The sequence below is a fragment of the Poecilia formosa genome, unplaced genomic scaffold, assembly GCF_000485575.1.
Source record: "Poecilia formosa unplaced genomic scaffold, Poecilia_formosa-5.1.2 Scaffold455, whole genome shotgun sequence".
Classification (NCBI taxonomy): Eukaryota; Metazoa; Chordata; class Actinopteri; order Cyprinodontiformes; family Poeciliidae; genus Poecilia; species Poecilia formosa.
The window spans coordinates 204,164-218,097 of record NW_006800394.1 but is presented as its reverse complement, the minus strand read 5'-3'; the positions used below and the strand labels follow the sequence as shown (position 1 = coordinate 218,097).

Below are 13,934 nucleotides of genomic sequence, written 5' to 3'. Positions count from 1 at the left end.
CTGGATCTGGATATTAAGGTCCTGCTGTCACCGTCCGTCCCGTCATGTTGCACAGACTCGTTCTGTTTTTAATACCAGATCAATAGAAACAAGTCCAAACTGTTTAAATGATGATTTTGTGTGGAAACTAATTTCCCCCCTGCAGCAACAACAGCTGCAGATGGATCCTGACTTTCATTTAGACGCATCAGACTGAGATGAACTCCACACTTTTCAGATTATTTTGTAATAAAATTTGAAATTTGTGAATTTCCCCCCCAATTTTAGCTATGCACAAATCTGCATTGGTAAGTTAAAGTTGTGTTAAAGTGGTTTAGAAATCCTGCCAACATCAAATATAATAATGATGTGAATCTTCGTGTTTCATGGACAGAAACAGATTACTCATTAAAACGGAGAGACCAGAGTTTTAACGGCTCCTGCTGGTGATTTTCTTGGTTTCCATTCGAGCCCCTCCTGATCTCTGCTTCACCAAACCGAAGCCTCTTAATGCCACATCTCTGGGTAATTAAAAAAAATCTAATTTCTCAGTTGCGTTTTCCCTTTTGTGCTGTCAGTAAATCATTCCAGCTCCGTCTGCAAGTAAACAACTTCTGAGTAAAAAAACTAACAGAACAGTTTGTCTCTGATTTTCTTTTAGCTTTTGACAAATTAGTTAATTTTCCACCTCGTAAACTCCAGATGTGGTCGAGACTCCGCCATGTTTGTTTGGACCGAGTCTTACCAGTCAACCGTTTCCCACGACGACGGCGCCTCCAGCATCTCTGGGAGATTGTGATTTACTAACAAGGATAAGCACAGATTTATCTGATGTCTTCTTCGATATCTCAGAAGTAACATCACACAAAGCTGCCGTTATCCTTGCCGTGGAACATCGGAGTCCAGCAGAACAGGAAACAGGAAACAGGAAGGCTGAAGAGTTCGCAGCGGAGGCGGGAAAACTTCCCAGAAGAAAGAAACCTGCTCAGTGGAACCGAGGGTTAAACCCGATTACAGATCAAACCGGGCCTGGAGTTTGACACATGACACCAACACAGGGAAGGTTCGTTTTAATTAGTGTAAATGCATCTGCAGATGATTAACAATGTTTTATGAGTTAAAGGGTTTTATCAGTATAGCCACGAAGAGCTTGACATCCCTGATCTACATGAACAAATAAATGCTTGAAAAATAAACCTGCATGCAGAACATCCACACGATTTAAATTTTTTAGCTGAATTACTGAAATAAATCACAGTTTTGATCATTTTCTAACTTATTGAAATCCAGGCGGCTCAACATGGGATTCCTTCAGGAGCTGCAGAAAGAAAAAACAAAGTCTGGACTGGAAACTGGACTGGACTTCTGACAGGAACGGACAAAAATAAACTTTTCATTCTCTTGGTAAGCTGGAGCCATAATTCTATAGCATGAGAATATAGTTAATATTTTCATTTAAGTAATCTGAATTGAAAATATTTTACTGTTTATTCATGACATTATAAAAGCAGAAACACTAATTTCATTTTCTCCTGTTGAAACTGTAATATCACCTCTTGAACCAATTATCCGCTGATGCTCAAACAACAATCATCAGATCTGAGGTGAAAGGCGCAGGACAGCGTGTCGATCAGCAGCGATTAAATAACGACGCCCTAATCGCCCCGAGGCTTCATCTTTTGTTTGGTGTGGAGAAAATGCAGCCGAGTATTCTAAAACGAATTATCCCGTAAGTTATTTTCTATAATTACGCTCCGTGTTTTCCCATAATTACACTGGCTCCTCGGCATATAGCAACTGTAGATAAGCAGGTGATGGAGCGATTAAATGGAGGAGGAAAGGCGGGCTTTGTCAAGACACCACAAACTGGAAAATTGCAACTGAGATCTTTTAATGACTTTGTAATTATGAGTCAAGCTCTGCTGCTTGGTGGCATTTAACGGAGAGCGAACTGAATGCTAACACTGACTGTTTACATCCAGGAGTTTCACTTTGGGTGAAGCTCATCTCATTTCACACAAACCAAGTTTTGGGTTTTTCTGCTGAAATTGATTATGAAGTAAAAATCCAGCTTTTTAATCCCATAATGTCCAGATTATCTGGAACAGGAAGCAGGTTGACTTTCAGTTCCTTCATGGAGTCAAAAGTAAAACAAACATGACTTGAATGAGTCATTCAATATTCACAATAAAAATAATTATGTATAATTAATAGAGGTGAAATTATTGTTCATATGAACCATTTCAGGTTTTTTTTCCAGATCCATCAGCCTGTCATGTTGAAATAAGTGGGCGGGACTAAAAATGCTCCAATCAAGATGATTGGTGTAAAATGGAATCAACCAGAAGTTTAGATTATTTAACTGCAGCAAACAACCAATAAAACATTTAATATGATTATAAGGTTTAAAATAATGTTAGATTTGACAAAATCATGAATAAAATTAATGAATGTTTAAAATATTGAAGTTTATATTTGTTGACACATTTCCTGCCTTTATTTTTCTGTTATAATCATTTATTGATTCATCTCTTTGTCTCCATCATTTTCTCTGCATTCAAATCTTTTCCAGACTCGGAGTTTCAGTTTCTGTCTCCTTTCTGGACGTCTTCATGTTTTTCTTCAGCTCCTCGTTCGTCAGTCGAACATTTTCCAGAATCTCAGCCAGAGGCTTTTCCTGCGCTGAGCGATGTGTGATGATTACAACAGATAATTACATCTATTTACATAGAAATGTGATTGATACTTTGTCCTACAGAGCTGAGCTTCCGGCTGCTGGAGTCGCTTCCTCTGATCTCGTTATGATCCATCCATAATATTTGGATCCTCGTTCTGAAGTTACCTAATTAAATGATCATTTGCAACAAGTAAACAATTGTGGATGATGATGGTAATTAACAGTGGCTGTAAACCGGGAGGCACTGCGTGTTGAGAGACGACACAACTGCATCTAACGGTATTTATTACAAGACTTGTGATTAATTTGTCGTCACAGGGAGTCGGAGCGTTTTTACCCGGTGACGGTCGGAGCGACTGCAGCGTCGCGCTAACAGGCCGCAGGCTTAATTGATGAGGAGCTGTCATCCAAAATATCGACCTCCCTCATAAGAATCTCAAATGAACACTTGAGTGATAATGTCAGCACTCGTTAAAATTTCAGCGCTGTGGGACTTTTTGAAATGTCAAGACGAGCCGCAGAGGTTTTAAAACAAGGGAAGCTTCTTTAAGTAGATGCATCATCAACCCATTTTCATAATGACTGGGAAAAGGTCCTGATTGTGCATTCATGACTCAAACATATAATCAAAGTCCTGTCCGTTCCCCACTGAGCCTCCTGACACCAGCGCAGGGTGGTGGCAGGTTACAGCCTCCTGTCATGTCCCTGCAGCTAGGTGGCGCCGCAGCAAGTTCAGGCCAAACTGATTTGACTAGACCGCAGCGCCACAAAGAAAGGATTCCCTCCCTCTGGCGGCTCAGCACCTTTTCTACTGCAGACATCAGGATTTACCACAGCATTTATTTAACTCTTCAGAAATCAGTTTAAAACTGTAATTTGATATGTAAAGAGCAACTGATTACAGACTAACATATTAAAAATGCAGTGCAGGTATGCACATTTTAAAGTAAATAAAAAGTCACAACATTTAACACCCTGGCACTGCTCTGTGGAAACGTCTGGCTTTTAAATGAGACATTTTCTGTTCAGTTTGCAGAAGGAGCAGAACAACGGTCTGGTTTTCCAAACTCTCTGAAAACGAGGAACCTGCAGCTGGAAAACGATTCTCTGAGGGCAAAGTATTAAACCTCACGGTTATTTTGAAGAATACACAAAGAAAAGGTGGAGCCAAGCATGTGATAGACCAACCCCATCTAATGTTTTCATAAACTCAAAGTCTGCAGCGATGTTCTTCTGTCCAACCTGACAGGAAACATGAAGGAACATTCAGAACGTCACGGGACTTTCTCCTGAAGAAAACATTAATCATGCTTTTATCGTCTGCATCACCCTGTAAACTCACCTGATCTGATCATAACAGCTAATATGATCGGATCACATAAGGATATGAAGGAATGTAAAACAGGGAGTTCAGGTCTTTAACTAGGCCGTTTCTCTGTGATCAGTGGTTGGTTGTCACAGTTTACCTGCAGGACCGACTGCAGAGGAAGCCCTCTGATTGGCCGACCTGAGACAGGTGGGCGTCGACAGAAAAACACAAAGGTCAAAAGAAGGTCAAGCTGTGACCGTGAACAGGCTGCGGGAACAATGCTGCGAGATAAAACGATTTAAAAGAAGACAAAGAGGAGCGCTGAGGAAGGAGGGACGGAGGAGGACTGGGTGACAGTCAGAGGCTCTGAAGGCCGTCTGGAGGCTCAGAGACCAAACACAAATAGGTTTCCTGTCATAACACATGAAGGAGCTGCACCAAACAAAGAGACGGAGGGAAACGCCTCCTGCTGCTGCGCGGCATCAGAGAGCGCAACGTGACGAGAGGAAACGAAAACCGAGAGGAAACGAAAACCGAGAGGAAACGAAAACCGAGAGGAAACGAAAAACCTGGAGAAAGAAACCAAACATCTGCTTCTTCACCTCATTTACAGAAACTTTTCCACAAAACATCAGGGCCAAATTTATCTGACCTAAAACTGAAATAAGTTGCTTTTAGAGCTTCGGGGGGCAGAGCTTCGTCTACCTCCTGAGGTCATGTGAGGTCATGACCTTTTGCTCAGCTGCTGTCTGGTTGGTTCCTGGTGAAACGGAACCAGAAACATTTTTGTTTCTGAATAAATGGCTTCAGACTTTATGGGTGAAAATGATAAACGGCCAGAATGAGGCAGCAGAACCCAGTCAGAGTCTCCAGGTTCTGATGACCAGAACCGTCATGGCCGACAAGACGACGCGCAGAGAGTCTGACCTCACGAAGAATGGTGACACAGATGACCGGCGGTAATCTGTGTTTTTAGTATTTTAATAGTAGCGACATGAAAACGTTTTCAAATAAAACCCTCATCGTTTCTGAGCGACGCTCTTCGTTTTCCATCTGGATTTTAATTTTCACGTTGGAGTTTCTGAATCCAGGCCTGATAAAGTTTTTATCTTCATGAAAAATGAAATCAGTTTCTGGTTTGAAGAGTTAACTAAAAATGTACTTTAACACAAGCATACTTTATGATGTTCTCCTGATGTTAGCTCAGATTCTCTTTAATCCAGTGAAATGCAGGCTGTAAAACTCTGAACCTGTCGCAGGGCTGACCGAACATGTGCCTGAATAAAAGTCCAAACAGGGCATGAATAATAAATCCTCAGGTTTGGTTCACAGAAAACAAACTAAACTGTTTGAGACGGAGCTTCATCTCGACTCCTGCAGGACATTTTCATCTTTTTTCTCTTTCTTTCCTTCAACTGAAAAGATTTCCCTTTTTAATTAGACGCAGGAAGGAGCTGCATGATCTTTACTCCGCTGTGAGATGGAGAATACTCTTTAATCTTACCGACGCCTCCACTGCAGCAGGAGATGAGGGTTTTCTGTGTTTTCTGCAAACAGGCCATGGTAAACATGCCGACGATCACACAGGCAGCATTTTATAAATTACAAAAACAGAAATTGCGCTTTGAGGACCTGACAGATGAAAAACTAAATTAAAAGTGAGCTGAAGGCGTTGGAGAGAGACGGGGAATCTGTTAAAACACACATCGCTCTCCTCACACGACGGAGTGATGCTTTAACAAGCCCTCAGAGCGCCGCCGCCGCGCCTCATTCTGCTGCCAGACACATCCGTCTGCCTTCCAAAGGTTATGACTGCTGCAGATGAAATCCTGGTGGGCTTCGCATGACTGGAATTCATTTCATCCAGGTGTCTGTCTCTGCTGCTCCTGACGGCGGAACATAATAACAAAACAAGCACTTTGTGGAGACGGCAGACGGGAGCAAATGTGTTGGTTTTAAAGCAGTGAATTTATCAGGAGAGTCTGAACCTACTGAAGCCATGACTCCATCTTCAGCTGCTGCTGATCCTGCAGAGCAGCAGGGAGACATTTTCATCTTTTTGTGTTTGATTTTTGACTCATTTCCTGTGCAGATCTGTTGCAACAAGCCCGTCCTGATGATCTGTGATCAGGTTCAGCTCATCGTAAAACATTTACAGGCTGGAGAAATCCCTCCAAACGGGCTGCTTGACCCAAACACCAACTCCTGTCATGACTTCCTGACGGCCAACAATCTGGGAATCGAGCTACCAACTTCTGAGACACGCAGATCTATATCACAAACAGAGATATTATCATGTTTTCATCTTGTTTCTTACAAATATGGAAAAATCAGGCAACAATTTCTATATGTTACTTTGATATTTTTGTGACTTAAGCAACAATAACCCATGAACTGCATGAGAAGTGATGTCTGCATCTGAACTCTGTAGAAGCGGCTCTAGATTTGCTCATCTAGAAGCTGAAATCTCTGCTGAATGTGTTTTTGTAAACATGTTTTATGTTGGTTGATCTCCTGCTCCTTAAACGTTTTCCTGCTGCAAACAGCAACAGAAATGTTGGTTTTGATGTATAAAATGTAAACGGAATAAAAAGCATATTTTGGATGATTTGCTGGCTTCGTATTTCAACATGGCAGACTGAGTGTTGCTCCTCCAGCTGATTGGCTTCCAGCTTCTCTGAACCACTAAACCTTAAATCCAATCCTGTAACAAAGCCACAACCTCATGTTTCTTCTCACAGTCGAAGGCGCAGATTTCAATTTAATCACAATCAGAAACGTTGATTAGGAGTTTGGGAAAATAATGAGGCTCCATTATTTTCTAGCTGTTACCTCGGAGCCCATTATCCCCCTCCAGCAGATTAAAACAATCCAGCACAAACATTTCGCATTCAGATCTCATTTCCAGTGAGAGTCTGATGAATGAAGCCCGACTGGAGATCCTCGTCTCCCTGGAAGCGGCTGGCGGAGGGGAGACGAGGGAAGGACGACCTCCAGCCACACGGCGCTAATTAAATGTATCCAGAAGCCATTAAAAACGGCGCAGACGCTGCTGGAGCCAAAGCCTCATTGTGACTGCGTTGGTTTAAATCACCTCGGCTGATGGAAGCAGAGCGGGACCGAGCGGGACCGGCAGAACCGAGCGGGACCGGCAGGACCGAGCGGGACCGGCAGAACCGAGCGGGACCGGCAGGACCGAGCGGGACCGGCAGAACCGAGCGGGACCGGCGGACCTCCGCCTGCTTCGCGTCATCAGATCAGAGTTCACTGGTTTCCTGCAGAAACTCCACAGAACCACATCTTCACGGTTTCATTTCTGATGCGTGTTTAGCGGTGATCCAGATAGAAGAGGACAGATGTATAATTTATCACGCTGCTCCTAATCACACTCCAGCTTCTCATGCAGAACCTGATGCATTCATCGGCCGTTAAAGCAGAATGTGGGTCACCACACGGGCCCGGGCATCCAGGGCGCGTTTTAGGATCATTTTTTATGCTTTCTTTGATTCTTTATTGAAATGAAATGGATCCTCCCAGACATCTGACATTCTCTAAAAACAAACAAACATAAAATCAACCAATGGCCACAAAGTTATTCCATCCTCAGAAATAATATTCATGTTTATTTCAACAGTTTGAACTAATTTTACACAAAGCTCCTCAAAAATACCAGCAACAAAGTTACCAAAACCTCAAAGCTCAGGAACCTGGAAGAAGGTTTAATTCATCCATGACACATCGATATCAGATCAATACTCAGAATCTGAACCAATAAACAAAACAAACTCTGGTTTGTTTTGTTTGTCATGTGAACACCAAGCGGACCAGAGAACTGGATTTTGTGTCGTTTCCTTCAGTGGTTGTTGGTGCAGCGCCCCCACAGGCCAGAAGGGGAACAGGCTGGTTGGACTCAGAACCACAGCAGCTGGAGGAGGAACTAATTTAAACTCAGATGAATTTTCCTGATCTTAACCCAACAAGGAGACAAAATCTAAAAAAACTCAACAGAAAAATCATAGACTTGGAAAAGTAGAGCAGGAACTTATATTTTACGCAACTTTGTAACATTATAAGATCAATCTTCTCCTTATTTTAGAGCCTACATGAAGCCCAGGCATTGTTTTCCTCCCTCCGCTGAGCGACCTACTTCCAGAGTCTTTCTACGAACAGAAACCTGCAACACGTTGGACTGAATTCACCTTCACGACGCAGCGCTTCCCTTCCTGTGGCCTGACACTTGAGCTTTCAGAGGAAAACAGCTGAACTTGAGAAGGAGATAAGGGCAAATGAACCCCGCGTGGGAAGTCTTAAAATACCCCTTTAACTAGGCCAGCGCTGAAGGCTCGGGGTGTTGCACGCCGCATGGAGAACCTGTCCACGCAGACGGGACACGAGTTACATAAAGCGACACGAGGCGCTGCAGGATCCCGCTACCTGGCAGAGAAACGTCCTGCTGAGGTCCGAGGGATCGGTCGGTCCGGTTCTCTGAGCCGCGACCGGATCCACTTCAGATCCAGACGCTTAAAGATTCATGACATTCACATCAGATATGCTCAAAATATGGAAACATATTCAACAAAAGCGTCACTGATTTTCAGTTACTGCAGAAATCTGGAGCAAAAATGAAAAACTGGAGCAACAATAACACAAAACAGTGAGAATAATCCAGAAGGTTAGAAAGAAACCATTAAAGTTTAGACGGCTCTAATTCTTTACAAGACAAAAAATAAAAAGGATTTAAAACTAAAGAGAAAATGTATAAGTTATGGGAGAATCAGAGTTAAAAATATGGAAATTCAGAACAGAAAAAACTTCAGTGAGTCAAACTGGAATATTGATTATTGAACTTTAAATATGTCCAAACAGAAAACTGATCAAATTATCATAAAAATATGATTAATCCTAAATACAATTAATAATATTACCAGTTAATTATTGCTGGTGTTTTTGTTTTGATGCTGATTTTGTTTTTGGGTGAAAATAAATAATGATTGTAGATATTAAATTGATAACATGTGATAAATATCAGATTATGAAGGTTAATGAGTGGGAATCCACCCAGTCCCTTTAAATGTAATATAAAAGTTTTGACATTAATTTCATTCCGTATGTTCTGTAGATGTTTGGTTTCCCTCTCATCAGGCGCCGTGTCTTTAAATGTTCCCAGTAGTGAACTGGGCTGCCTCACTGGGAGCAGATCAGGTCCGTCACCGTTACAGTCGATGTTGGTAAGAGGAGCGTCTTCTGACCCGAGGCCCGGCCCGGCCCGGCCCGGTGCTGCTCTGCAGGTCCCCTTCAGTCAGCTGCTGCTGAACAATATCAGCTCTATGGACATAATCTAAGAAAAGAGCTGCAGGGTTCAGACTTTGTGATGCGACTGCAGTGATATTGACCCAGAAGCCTCGTTTTCTGCAGGTCGTCTCTGGTGGCCCAGTTTAACGGGAAATCAATTCATCCATGGAGTTTAAATGGAAACGTAGAGCTGAACTGTTTCTGTTAACTTTGGTTCATTTATTGTGTTTTCAACACTGAAATGTGGCTTTTGGACCCTGGTGCCCCTAAATAAAACCCAGTGCACCAGACGGCTCCTGATGGAGAAACAGACGGAGCAACAAAGCTGAAACTGCAGGACAGCTGTGCACTGAAACCGAGAAGCTGGTGGAGAATCAGACAGACGCGCGTTGACTCTTTGAACGTGACGTCAGGTTCTGCAGAAAGCGGCGCAGTCGGCCATGACGGTTCAAAACAGCCAATACACACACTGGCTTCTGTAGAGATGGTCAGAAGCTGCTGCAGCAGCTGCTGCAGCCGTGGCTGCAGGGAGGCGTGGCCGAGCAGCGGGCGTCACTGAGAGCAGCGACCGAGCTGCAGGTTCCTCTCAGCTTCACATCAACACTATGAAATATTAATGAACCAAGGAGAATATCTGGGGCTGAACTGATCGATTGAACCTCTGATCTGTCAATAAAGAACATTTCTTCAGCTGAACATCACCTGATCTCTCCTTGGACTCATTAAAATCTCAGCTTCTACCAGAAACGGCTCAAATTAAAGGAGTTTTTTCAGAGATTTTATTGCTTCTGATCGGTGTTGACTGTTTTTCATCTCACGGTGGATTCAAGCTTTTCTTCCAGCATCAAAGTGATGCAGCGAAATCCTGTTTGCATCCAGGGGAGCGTCGCTCACAGGAACCACCAACTGCTAATTTTACGGGGCAATTTCCAGCTGTCCCAGTTTGATCATATGAAAACCAATAGAGGCAAAAAACGGGGCCAACATCACTCTGCTGCTGCAGCAACCTGCAGCTTCCTGCAGCATCACTCTGCTGCTGCAGCAACCTGCAGCTTCCTGCAGCATCAATCTGCTGCTGCAGCAGCCTGCAGCTTCCTGTAGACAATCCAGACCCATTCTGTCTGCAGCTCAGCTGCTGCAGCAGAACCAAGACGGACTCAGGAGGATGAGGACCGGCTCACAGGTCCAAATGCAAACGCTCCTGTTTTCAGATGAAACCGTTTCCGTCTCGTTTGGACCTAAAGATCCCAGAATCTGAAGGAAGAGTCCAGTGAAGCTTCCTCAGCCGGTGGACTGACCAGCGACGTTTGGTCGCCATGACGCCTGCTGGTTCTGGTCCACTGGGTCTCCAGATCCACAGTCAGACCACAGTTAAAGCTACGTTCACACAGCAGCACATGTGACCCAAATCTCATTTATTTGCTCATATTTGACCCAAATCCAACTTTCGGCCGCAGTCTGAACGACACAGTTCAGAACTAAACCGATGTTTTCAAGATCTGAACGGTTGAGCCGCATTTCCTCTGACTTTTACGTCGCTGCTGTGAGACGTGTCCTGATTCTGCAGCAGAGGAAGACGGACATCGAATCTGGAAGCAAACAACAAATGAAACTTTAACTATACCATTGCGCCTGATCGACTCCCAAACAGGCGATGATCCACTAACGGCTGAATGTTTAGTTTCTTTTTATTAGCTTCCTTCGTTCTGTTATGATTATGTGACGGTGTTATCGGTTCTGATCGGTTCTGATCGACTCTGACTGCTGAATAAGATCCATCCACGGCGGCGGCGGCCATCTTTACTCCTGTAACAGAGCGCTGCTGGGTAACATCAACGTTCTTCTCCTCGCTTTGGGTCGTAAACTGCTCACACAAAAATCTGACTGCAGTCGCATTTAATTAGTGGCATGAACGACGACGCAAAAAAAAAAGTCAGCCTGCTGCTTCCTCTGACGAGTTTTATGAGGGTTTTATTTCCAGCACTGCGTTGGGATCCTGGCGTTGCTGCGTTTGATTGGCCAGCAGATTGTCTGAGGAAGAGACAGCAGAACCAACATGGCCGCCGGCCTGAAGGCTGCCGTCAGCACAGCTGGACCTCCTGAGCCTCCCAGCAGAACCTCAGGCTGATCTCCTCCATGCTATGCTGCACCAATGCAGTAATTCATGCCAAAGACCAGGTACTGACTGGATACTGCAGAGTAAATGAATGTACTTTTAATAATGCCTTATTTCCATATTCAAAATACTTTAGTGGTTTTCTGCAATGTGAATTATTAAAGATAAGAAAAACTCTGGATCTCTGCATGTCATAAATCTTCACATGAACTTCTCCTTCAGTATTCACGCCTGGAACCAGATTTAAGGCTTCAGACCAAGAAGGTTTTCTTCCCCTCAGAAACTGGAGAGCTGAAGCTGAGCGCTGGGAGCGGGAAGAGCGATTCTGCCTCAGCGTGTTTCCAGTAAACAACCTGAAGCCGTCTGACCACAGAGTGTTTTCTCTGTGCAGCGTGGGGGGGAGCTGGTCTTTGTTTGGATGCTTTTCATTTATTTTTCAGCTTCATAAAAACCTGAAACTTGCAGAGACGGCAGGTGAAAGCGGGGATGCCTCAGGGCGCGCGCCGCGTCTCCTGGACGTCAGGATGAACGTTCAGTAAGATGCGCCGTCCGCATCGCGCCCAGCCGGCGGCACGCCGACCTCCTCCAGCAACGCTGTGTTGCCATGGTTACCAGATAACCAGCTTATCAGTGTTTCCCATGAACTGTAAAAATGTACTTTCCTCCACCGTGATGCAAAGCATTTCTTCAGAAAGCACAGCGATGATTTATGGACGTTCACGGATGTTGGAAGAAATATTACAAACGACGTTTATGAGCGTCGCCATGTTGACATTCTGACATCTTAACTGAGGTGAACCAGCCAATCATATCGCAGCACCGGCGACAAACAGGAAACGAATGAATGATCCAAAACAAACTGAAAACGACCATCAGAAACGTCCTCAGAGGTCAAATATGAGGATTTTCTCTCAGCAGCTGTTCAGCGTCAGAGCTGACCAGCAGGCGATGCTAAGCTAACACTGCTAAAGTTAAACTAATTAGTGGATCAAGTCAACCTGCAAAGCTCCAGTTTTATTCCCGTCATCATCCAATCAATTATTTAGAGCTTTAAAGTTCAGCTTCAGTCATACAAACATTTTATATCTTTGGAAAAAACATTTCTAAATCTTCTTTCTTTGAACTGGATGAAATGTGGCGACGGTGTGAAACAACCCGAGTTTAAATCATTTCACTTTCATTTTTTATTTCTGAAGATTCTGCTTATAAATTTTTCAAACACTTTAAATATCGGAGCTCTTTGACAAACACGTTTGACGTGAGTTCTGTAACTCTGCTTTTATGTCTCGTTTCTCAACTCCTGATCTTAATTGGTTTTGATAGAAAGCAGCTGAAAGTGGAGGAGTGAAAGGTCAGAGGAGGGTCGCTGCTTCAGTCTGGCCTGACAGTGTTGCTATCAAAGCAGGAAGTAGGCCAGCAGAGATCAGGCTTTCTCATGAAATTAACAGTGTTGGTGTGAAGGGCAGCCCAGCAGAAACACTCCTCCCTGTTTCTCCCTCTAATGGGGTCGAGTGTTAAAGCGTCCGCCTCTCAGAGCGAGCTTCCTCTGGTCCTGATCTGCCTCCCGCCGCCGCTCCGAAGCCCTTCCTCTCCTTGTTGGGCCTTTAATTGCCTCTACAATAACTGCAAATGCGTCACAGATTCAAAGTGTCCACAACACGATGAAAGGATCAGCAGGAGAAACGAAGAGGAAAAAGCTTTGATCCGATTATAACAGAGCAGAAATAAAGTCCAACACCCCCATCACATCTTAACCTCCTTCTATTCTCATGTTTTCCTCTGAAACGTCATAAAAATGTGATGTTTTATTAACGTGTTTTTGGTTTATGAGAAGGGAGATATTTATTTGATTAAGATGTGATTTAAGATGCACCTCTGGAGGCAGGAAGCAGATTTATTCAGAGTTTTGAGAGGCTGAGGATGTAAAACCACTGATCCGCGTGCAAACGAGGCGCTGTGGAGTTTAATTAGACGTTCCTCAGCACTTCATCAAGACGGAGACCAGAGATGTGAATCCAGATGCTGCGATTCCTTTGACTTTCTGTCAGAAACCTGATGAATTCATGAATCTCTTTCTAATAAACAAAGTGTTGCTGAACCTCAAACAAACCTGATCAACCTGGAAGGACTTTGGTTATGAGAGGATTAATAATCACAGCATCATCCTCTGAAATATGTATCACTGCTTATTTTAGAGTTCAATCAGAAATGTATCCCCTAATGTGCATCAATACCCACAGATCATATCTGCAGCCTGCGGGTTCAGCCAATCAGCAGTGAGCAGAATAAACGGGGCCGTCGGATTGGCTGCAGCGTCGCTCACAGCCTTTCAGCTCCAACCTGCATGAAGCTGCAAACATTTTGGATCTTTGTCATTTTGGACATGAAATCATAAAAACAGGAGGAAAAAGGTTTTCATTCGCCACAGATTAACTAAATCACTTTATTATTGATCAGTTTTTAAATTTTGCATTCATGTAATCATAACTTTCTGTCATAACTTTAATTCAGTTTGTCATGTTTTCAGTATTTGATGATTTTTCTAACTTTGCTGTTACTTT

General features: G+C 43.6%; 1 protein-coding gene and 1 long non-coding RNA gene across 8 annotated transcripts in view; one reads left to right on the top strand and one right to left on the bottom strand.

Annotated features, from left to right (window-relative positions):
- The window catches only part of LOC103155904 (uncharacterized), a 10,397-nt gene extending 8,318 nt beyond the window's left edge, over nucleotides 1-2,079 (top strand). Inside the window, exons 2-3 of the long non-coding RNA XR_001659561.1 lie at nucleotides 1,270-1,383; nucleotides 1,577-2,079. This is a non-coding gene — a long non-coding RNA (uncharacterized LOC103155904). The remainder of the gene's footprint in view (nucleotides 1-1,269; nucleotides 1,384-1,576) is intronic.
- shisa6 (shisa family member 6) overlaps nucleotides 1-13,934 on the bottom strand; it is a 65,724-nt gene that overhangs the window by 17,401 nt on the left and 34,389 nt on the right. The gene's annotated exons all lie outside the window — the stretch shown is intronic.